Genomic DNA, 9,526 nt, shown 5'->3' on the forward strand with positions numbered 1-9,526 from the left:
TGCAGTGTTTTTTCTGATATGAGATTTATATATCCACAAAGGGAAGGTTTTCATCCACAGAAGGAAAGCTCTTACACATCTGTGCAGAAGGAGCTAAGTGCAAGGAGGGTTTCGTTCTAATATGATAGGAATTCTTTCATATCACTGGTAGGGATGTTCATAGCTTATCAACTTCATAATTCCTGGAATACTGCTTTTATTTTGACTAATATTCTTTTTATACTTTTGACCTGTTTCTGTTGAGCACATAATTACTGGAGTGTGGTATTGGGGTGCCCAATTGGCAATAGCACACCCTTCTGGTAGTCGGCTTGCATCACCTTGACTTGCGTTGTAAACTTATTGGCTATCCTGAGACTAAAACAGGGTGGGGCCCGCTGTGTCCGGGTGTTTGTGATTGGAAAAAGCGCGTATAAATAATGGGGGTGTCTCCTGACAAATGGGCAAAGCATTAGCCCATACCTAAACAAGAACTGAAGATTTGTGTCTTGTTCTTCCTCACAATCACATTCATATTCATATTCACATTCACCCATGTGTAAACAATGATATTAGAATGACTATACGAAGTGTGTCATATTGTGTAGAAGCAAACAACAATCCCTTTCCTTAATAATAAGAAAAATGAGTTGATTTGGCAAAGACATTATATCAATCATGTGCAATGACACTAATAAATGGGTCACTGCCATATGATATGCTTATTTTTGTGACACTTCTCAATTATCATCATTGGATTCCCTTCTTTTGTGTTTTTACTACCAGATTTCAAATTCATATTAATTTATCAAGTCTCTTCCAAAAGTGATTAACCACTAGAAAATGGTCATGTTTTTGGCAGGCAATGGCTACTTGGTGCATCAAAGTTGATCAATTTATTTTTCACAATAAATAATTTTCTCTCTCCTCTTTTATTGTTTTTTGGTTACTTTTCTCAATGTTTTTATCAATCAAAGGTTCTTTAAAGATGGCATATCTAAATATATTTCCACTGTATACTTGTTACTTTCTCAGCACATGTTTTCCCTCTTCTCTCTTTTCTTTCCATCTTGTTCAATCAAAATTTCTTGAAATTTGACTTTAAGGGATTCCCTCTTGTATTTATCCATACTGTGTAGGGTATAATCATATCACATGATATTGGGTAATCAACCTCGTGAAGAATGGTATTGAATTCTTCATCTTTAACCATTAACATGAATTATGATGGATTGTTACTTGTTAACTCTAAAATTTCAAATCTTTAAAGTTAATGTTGTCTCCTCATTTGTTGAAATCCTCACTTTGAGTTAACTTGAACATAGAGTATATTAATTACAACGGTTTCTTATATAGAGTATATCATAGGGGAAACATCATTGGCATCAACAATTGTTTAATGTAGTTTTGAAACAAGCAAGGTGTAGGTTTGGTGTTAAGGCTATAACTAAAACTTAAGTTATAGGGAGTAGTTAAGAGTTCAAATCCTCTTCTAATATCTTTACTCCAATGGTGAAAGATTCCATATAATAATTTCATTAAAAGAAAAATCATCATTATCATCATTTCCAATATATTTCGCGAATAGAACATCATAAAGTAGGATCTGGAAGGGAAGGAAGGCGGAAATTCATACCCATTAAAGAGAGCGCGACCAAAGAATCCCTTAACATGAGAAACATCAAGAGAAGTTCTTGAAATGAATAGGATTGAGTGAAGCTGAAGCTAACTCTGCAAGTTTGCAGTTTATCTCACAAGCGTGACCCTTAAACATAAATGAAAAACATAAAATAAAAATACATGTGAAATAAAAAACACCAACACCAATAGGTAAGCAAAAGGAAATCAGTAGTCTAAAACACAAATAACACTAGTGGAAAAAACCTCATTTGCTGCGGTTTTTTGGCCATTATTTGATGTGGTTTTGGCCCCAAGCAATAGTAATAGCAGCAAATGACCTAATTTAAATGCTGCGGTTAAAAACCGCAGCAAAAAAGGGCTTCATTTGCTGCGGTAAGCCCCCAAAACCGCAGCAAATAAGTGGCATTATTTGCTGCGGTCAGCCCCCAAAACCGCAGCAAATAATGGCACTTATTTGCTGCGGTTTTAGGGGCTGACCGTAGCAAATAGCTAATTTTTTTTCGTTATATTCTAATAATAATCCAATAATAATGTAGAATGTAATAACAATGATTAATCCAATAATAATCCAATGATAATCACAAATAATCACCAATAATCTCTTTGTAATAAAAAACTCTCGATAATATAATATGATATGTACGTACATATATATACAATAATATACATTAAAGTCCTAAAAAATCTATACTAATTACAATTTATCAAGGACAAAAATTAGCAAGATACGCGCATCTCTCCACTTCTCAGAGGGCGTGTTTCCCTCGGAATGTCGTATAAAACTTATAATATAATATAAAATTAAAAGATTAATAAACATTAGATTTTACCAATAATAATAATTTAAGAACTAACAAATACTTAGTTTTCGACTCCAACCTCCTTCACGGATTTTAAGATATCATCCATGTAATTGAGAGTGTAGTAGCCGCAATCAACGGAATTAGAAGGTTGTCGAAAGCACTAAGAGAAAATAGATGTTAGTGCCAAAGAAGCATAAAAATGCATAAAATCGCAACTTAATACGTAATTTCTAGCATACGACTATGATTTTCAATTATAACCACTTCAACGCAATAATATAGACCAAATAGTGTTGTGTAACAAGTTTCGCGCAAAACAAACCAAGTTTGAGCTACTTTATGCGCAAAAGTGCCAAAAACGCTTAAAAACGCATAAAATCGCAACTTAACGCCTAATTTCTACCATATGACAATGATTTTCAATTCTAACCACTTCAACACAATAATATATACCAAATAATGTTGTATGCCAAGTTTCATGCAAATCAAACCAAGTTTGAGCTACTTTATGCGCAAAAGTGCCAAAAACGCTTAAAAACGCATAAATTCGCAACTAAACACGTAATTTCTAGCATACAAAAATGATTTTCAATTCTAACCACTTCAACACAATAATATATACCAAATAGTATTGTGTGCCAAGTTTCATGCAAAACATACCAAGTTTGAGCTACTTTATGCGCAAAAGTGTCAAAAACAATTAAAAACCCTTAAAATCGCAACTATGATTTTTAGTTTCTGTTTTAAGTGCCCATGTAATAACACGTGCGTTTTAATTAGGCGTGTGCTAATATAGCCGTTATGTTAGTTGAGAGCTCTATTTAAGGAGAGCCGCACTTGTGTAATAAACAAGAACAGAAGACAGCAGCTGCAGAGGAACAGAACACAATAACAGCAGCAACAGCCCAGCCTGCTGACCAGCCCACCTTGCAGCATGACCCAAGCCTTGACCATAGAGATTTGGGCCTAACCAATCATGGGGACGTCATCTCTATACACAAGCACAAGGGAACCCAGTTGCTGATCCTAATCAGAACAGCACAGCAGCACAACTTGCGACCAGGCCACCTTGCACGACACGTGGAGACCAAACCTATGCACCCAGGACTTGAGCTACAGTAGAAATGGAATCTTCATACAAGGATCTTTCCATCAAGACTCTAAGGGTCCATTTCCAAGCATGGGAAGTCATTCAAAAAGTGAGCCCAAGGTCACCTAATCGCCAGTTTTAGTTTGAAGGCATTGTAGAGTATTTTAGTTGTCTGTTATGTTTTTAAGTGTGTTTTGCACGTGGTTGTTTTTAGCCGTTAGAGTATAGAAATCTATAAATAAGACTCTAGGCCTCGTGTAAATGTATCCAACATTGATTAATTCAGTTTCATTTCTCAAATTCACGCGCGAAAGTGCCAAAAACGGTTAAAAATCCTTAAAATCGCAACTTAACACATAATTTCTAACATATGACTATGATTTTCAATTCTAACCACTTCAACACAATAATATATACCAGATAGTGTTGTGTGCCAAGTTTCGTGCAAAAAAAACCAAGTTTGAGCTACTTTATGCGCAAACGTGCCTAAAACGGTTAAAAACCCTTAAAATCGCAACTTAACACGTAATTTCTAGCATATGACAATGATTTTGAGGCCTAAACCCACGTCGAAGTATGTGCTCCCTAAGGATATCAACACTATCTACCTTTGATACATTGCCACAACTGACACATGGGCAATAAAAACCAACTCCCCCGTTCTAACTTGATGTTCAACCGCAATACTACAAAATTCTAATACGCCATCAATAAATTTCGACGATTCAATACTTCCATACATCCAAGAACGATCTTTTGTCATCCTAATTAGTGTGATTAATTGATTCAAAACAAAATTAATACACAAATTTTAAACATATATACTTATTTATAACAAACATATTTAACCCTAAAAATATGTACTTTGAATAATTAACATTGTATAACCTTAGAATATAACATTCAAAATATAAATAACAAAATTAAATCATTTAACCTTAGAAATATAAGTATTCTAATTCTAATAATTAAACACAAGTATAACAACAAACCACATTTTTAACAAAATATGCAAATAATTAACAAACCACACACAAACCACATTCACAAATAATTACTAAATATGCAAATAATTAATTAACAAACTACATTTTTAACTAAATTACTAAATTACAAGTGAAACAATAAAAATATGAACTTGCAAATTTACAAAACAAATAGAAATTACCTTGATTTCGTGGGTTATGTAATAATCTACAAAGAAAAAAAAAATTAATTAGCACTAATTTTCATAATTCGTATGCAGAATAAGAATAATTCGTATGCAGTAGAAGAATAATTCGTATGCAAAGCACATTAAAAAGAGAAATATAATAATAATTCATATGCAGTAGATTTTTAAAGCAGTATTAGATGAACAAGACCTTTAAGTTTTGAAGATTTTTCATATGCAGTAGATTAACAAACCACATTTTAAAGGTTTTTCGTATGTGTTGAAATTAAAAAGAGAAATAATACCTTAATTCGTGAGTTTTGAAGATGAACAAGACCAAATGCCTTTGGTTTCAAACGGTTTTGAAGAATGATGATGAACAAGAACATAGTAGAAGAATAGTAGGGGGTTTATGAAAATTCGAAGTTTGAAGTTTGATGATGAACAAGAACAGCAGCAAGGATTTACCTTCAGATTCGTAAATTGATTTCTGGGTTTGTGAAAATGAAGATGAACACAAGAAACGAACACAAATCTTGATGCTTAATCTTACGTTTGTGAAGATGAAGAAGAGGAACGAAGCAAATGAAGATGAAGATGAAGCGTTTTTTCAATGGGTTCGTTTGAGAGAACAAAGCAAAGTGTACATACGTATTTGTGAAGGGTTTTGTGAAAAAAGAAATTGGCGGGTTTTAATTAAATTAATATTTCCAACGGTCATTTGCTGCGGTTCAAACTAAACCGGAGCAATTAAAGTATTTGTGAAGGGTTATTTGCTGCGGTTCAAACTAAACCGGAGCAATTAAAGTATTTGTGAAGGGTTATTTGCTACGGTTCAAGCAAAACGGGAGCAATTAATGTATTTGTGAAGGGTTGTTTGCTACGGTCCCATGGAAAACCATAGCAATTAATATTGTACTGAGTATTTGCTGCGGTCACATCTCAAAACCGCAGCAATTAATTGTTTTTTTTTTCTAATTCATTTTCCTATTTATTACTGCGAATATACAAAAACCGCAGCAAATGATAAGCAGCAAATACGTTTTTTTCCACCAGTGTAAGGCGCCTTTGACTACCCCTATTCCTGGTCAGGTCCTCAAAGAGGTATAACTCATGAAAGTCAACTTTTATTTGCTCCTTCCAAGTTCTCCTAGGTCTTTCTCAACTTTTCTTATCCTTTACTATGATGCTTTTTATCCTCCTCATAGCGGCGTCAAAAGTCTTTCTCTACGCATATCCAAACCCTCTCAATCTATTTCTGTGCATCTTTGCAAAAATAGGCTCTAAACTCTTGATTCCTAATTCGATCCATTAATGTGTGACTGCACATCCACCCCAACATATACATTTCTGTAACTTCCATCTTATGTTCAAAAGTCTTCTTTACGGGCCAACATTCTGCCCCTTACGACAAAGCATGATTTCCACTTAGTAAAGTTACCGTTTAACCTATTTAGAAACTTCCTATCACATAACACCTTGGTGACTGCTCGCCACTTGAGCCAACCCACTTGTATTTGATGAGTAATATCTCCATCAATCTTTCCATTACTCTGAATAATCGATCTTAAATACCAACACTTGGTCGCACACCTAACAACATCGACGATGTCCCACTAAAGTCGCATGGCAAATATTCAGTCTTCGCACGACTTATGCGCAACCCTTTACTTTATAAAACTTCCCTCTACTCTTCCAATTTATTTTTAACTTCCTCTTTAGTTTCTGCTACTAACATGATATCATTAGCGAATAATATGCACCACGGTACCATCTCCCAGATAAATTTAGAAATCAATCAACTATAAATCAACTCTAAGAACTAGCAAAACATTTAGAAGTATTTAACCTTAATAACCTATATTTAAAATTATATTATTATAGTTTTGATAATTTTGTTCTTCATAAATTATTTCAAACACTACAATGTAATTTATTTTTAGTGGGATATGTTTAACCACATTTAATTTAAATGTCATTTTTCAAATTTCTAATGACATTTATTAGACCCGTTAGCAGCATAATAAATATCATACTAAAGCTTTTCGGGACATAGGAATTTCTCATAAATGCCACTATAGACTATAGTAGCAATTACATATGCCACTAAAGTTCAAATAAAGTGTCACTAAATCACTATAATAAATCACTTTATAGTGGAACTTTACATAAAAACCAATAATTATTACACTAAAAATATAAATGAGTGACAATTTTTTTAAGCCACTAATTCTAATATCACGAAAAGTTAAATTTGTTGTAGTGAAAGTCAATCTTTAGCTCGATAAATCAAATCAAGATAAAGTTCAATTTAAATTTATCAAGTTTCTAGCATAGGAATTTTGAGATATATTTAGCTAACTGAATCAACCCTAATAGAAAAACTAGATCAATTTTTTTCAAGAGTGAGTTATTTAAAAACAATATTTTAAAATTTGAATCTACACATTTTTTTTTCTCTATTAATTTCATTCAGATAATTTAAAAATTTGTCACTAGTTAACTTTTATGCAAAAACTTCTTGTTATTTCAAAGAGAGAGAAAGAGAGTTAAGTTTTTATGATGTTGGTACCTCTTATTGTAGGAGGTTCAATTAAAAAGATGTTTGAAACCATGTTTTTATTGAAATCATGATAGATTTTGAAAATTTAGTACAAAGTATATTGATTAACTCATTGAGATTATAAGCATAATTTATATAAGATAAGGATTGGCTGCACACAAATGAAATGAACTATCATAAATGAGTTAGTAGTAAGAGCAGCAATCTATAAAACTTATATGTTAGTCAAACTTTCATTGATTCCTCGTTATAGGATAACATGCAGATTATTAGACAACAACCTATTCCTGAGAGACTGTCTCTTTGATAGACGTATCTTATGTCCAGCCTATTAAACCTTAATGTCCACTTACTGTATCCTTAATGCCTACTTACACTATCCTTAAATCCTATTTACAATATACTTAATGCCCACTGAAAAAGTACTTAAAATGGCTACTTACAATATTCTTAATGTCCCGAGAAACTTAGCCGAATAGCCTATTTACTATATACTTAATGCCTACTTACATTATCTTTAATGCCTACTTACTATATACTTATTGCCTACTGAGTAAGTACTTAAATACTTATAATATTCTAAATGCCTACTAATAAAGTTACTCTATACTTTCCTTTTTGGGCCAGTCCAATTAGAGATGATCTCTCAAAGAGACCTTCTCTCACTAGAATTTGTGATTAGACAATACTCTTTACCATAATAAATTTGTTAAGAGTCACACACGAGAATGCACACAAACCTAATAAAATTTTATTGTAAAATAAATTGATAATAGGAGAAGTAGCCCATTAACTAAACTTATATTTTAGTCAACATCTCTAATACTTCAATCTAAATCACATATAGGTTATTTTGCAATACTAACAAAATCCCCACTTTTCGTCCTAATTTAACTATAATCTCACGTTAATTTTTTTTTTGCTTAAATTCATATTTTTATTAGAAAGGTTAAACGTTTAATTAATACTCTCTCTGTTAACAAATGTTCTTCACATTTATTTTTTGTACAGTTTTCAAAGTAAATTTTGAGTCTTAATATCTCTAAATACGCATCATAAAAAACTATAAAAAATATATAATAAAAAAGTATACATTAAGACGAATATAACGAGATCTCACATAGATATATTTTATCATTTATATGTCTTAAAAATTTTAATTAAATTTCTCTCAACAAAATTAAATATTCTAAACGAAAAGAACATTAGGAAACAGAAAAATTACTATGTATGTTAGTCATGTGATGTCATATCACATTTTCTTGACAAATCCTTAGAAACATGAAGATGATTCATCTGCAATGCTACAATCTACCGGTCTTGTTAATCTATTTGTCACTATGTTTTTCTATGGAAAAAGCCAAATAATTCGACAAAATCCAAACAATTATTAATTTTAAAAACTAAGTACTGAATTTTGTCTAACTAAAAAGCAATCGACTCTTTTTAGAAAAATTTTTGGAATTGATTCTCATATGGTTAGTTTTCACCCCCTCTCATCTCACCCTGCTATGTAATAAAAAAAAAAATTAAGATATGTGAATATGATTTAATTACCATATTGTAAACTATAAAAAAGGAATTAAACATGTAAAGTAAGGTTAATTATTGTAAAAGTTTCAAATGAATTAGCAGTATTTTCCACAGCTGTCATTGTTACACTAATTCATGTAGCAGACATGATTGCAACTCATTTAACTTAATCAAATGTTTTGTTGATAAATAAAAGAAAAACTTAGAAAAGAACTCTCCTACATTTTAAGCGATTCAAATTTAATTTTTTTATTTTAACTTTATTTTTATACTCCATTTACTTTTTCTCAACGTTTTTTATTTTTTAAATTGTTAGATGTTTTATACAATAATACCATGCAATGTATAACATAAAGGTAAAACACACAAATAATGAAAACTTAACTTTTGATCTTTAAGCACTAAATATTTTTCATGACTACAATCTTAAAATACCGGATCTTAGAACCTATAAGTGATTATATGATTATATTTCAGTTTGAACATCTCTTGAAGTCTTTCCAGAAATTTTTCCTATTATAATATTTCCCCCATATGGTACTCTTGGGTAGTAGAATCGAAAAGTTGCAATGAGAATAAAATCAAGCACACATCAATTCCAACTTCCAACACTTGAAAAGTTGTAAGATAGATGAACAATTTTTGAATCTTGGAAGTACAAAATATAACTTAAAATAATATATCAGAAAGTTATAAGTATTTGAGTGTGATGATCTTGAGGAAGTTAATAAAATCAGAAAAATAATTGTCTTAAAAGTTCATGT

The sequence above is a fragment of the Amaranthus tricolor genome, chromosome 4 (assembly GCF_026212465.1).
Source record: "Amaranthus tricolor cultivar Red isolate AtriRed21 chromosome 4, ASM2621246v1, whole genome shotgun sequence".
Classification (NCBI taxonomy): domain Eukaryota; kingdom Viridiplantae; phylum Streptophyta; class Magnoliopsida; order Caryophyllales; family Amaranthaceae; genus Amaranthus; species Amaranthus tricolor.